General features: G+C 40.1%; 1 protein-coding gene across 1 annotated transcript in view; it reads right to left on the reverse strand.

The window, feature by feature from the left end:
* The window catches only part of ULK4 (unc-51 like kinase 4), a 728320-nt gene that overhangs the window by 559942 nt on the left and 167121 nt on the right, over positions 1-1257 (reverse strand). The window lies entirely within an intron of this gene.

The following is a 1257-nucleotide window of genomic DNA, read 5'->3' on the forward strand; positions in this document are numbered from 1 at the left end:
GAACAAAGCTGGAGGCATCACGCTACCTGACTTCAAACTATACTACAAGGCTACAGTAACCAAAACAGCATGGTACTGGTAGCAAAACAGATATATAGACCAATGCAACAGAATAGGGCCCTCGGAAGTAATACCACACATCTACAACCATCTGATCTTTGACAAACCTGACAAAAACAAGAAATAGGAAAAGGATTCCCTACTTATTCAATTGTGCTGGGAAAACTGGCTAGCCATATGTGGAAAGCTGAAACTGGATCCCTTCCCTACACCTTATACAAAAATAAATTCAAGATGGATTAAAGACTTAAATGTTAGACCTAAACCCATAAAAACCTTAGAAGAAAACCTAGCCAATACCATTCAAGCCATAGGCATGGGCAAGGACTTCATGACTAAAACACCAAAGGCAATGGTAACAAAAGCCAAAATTAACAAATGGGATCTAATTAAACTAAAGAGCTTCTGCACAGCAACAGAAACTACCATCAGTGTGAACAGGCAACCTACAGAATGGGAGAAAATTTTTCCAATCTACCCATCTGACAAAGGGCTAATATCCAGAATCTACAAAGAACTTAAACAAACTTACAAGAAAAAATCAAACAACCCCATCAAAAAGTGGGCAAAGGATTTATGCAGCCAACAGACACATGAAAAAATGCGCATCATCACTGGCCATCAGAGAAATGCAAATCAAAACCACAATGAGATACCATCTCACACCAGTTAGAATAGCAATCATTAAAAAGTCAGGAAACAACAGGTGCTGGAGAGGATGTGGAGAAACAGGAACACTTTTACACTGTTGGTGGCACTGTAAACTAGTTCAACCATTGTGTAAGACAGTGTGGCGATTCCTCAAGGATCTAGAACTAGAAATACCATTTGACCCAGTCATCCCATATATACCCAAAGGATTATAAATCATGCTGCTATAAAGACACATGCACTTGTATGCTTATTGTGGCACTATTCACAATAGCAAAGACTTGGAACCAACCCAAATGTCCATCAATGATAGACTGGATTAAGAAAATGTGGCCCACATAAACCATGGAATACCATGCAGCCATAAAAAAGGATGAGTTTGTGTCCTTTGTAGGGACGTGGATGAAGCTGGAAACCATCATTCTGAGCAAACTATCACAAGGACAAAAAAACCAAACACCACATGTTCTCACTCATAGGTGGGTATTGAATAATGAAAACACATGGACACAGGGTGGGGAACATCACACACTGGGGCCTGCCGGG

Source organism: Colobus angolensis, unplaced genomic scaffold, assembly GCF_000951035.1.
Source record: "Colobus angolensis palliatus isolate OR3802 unplaced genomic scaffold, Cang.pa_1.0 Scaffold311, whole genome shotgun sequence".
In the NCBI taxonomy this organism is placed as follows: Eukaryota; Metazoa; Chordata; class Mammalia; order Primates; family Cercopithecidae; genus Colobus; species Colobus angolensis.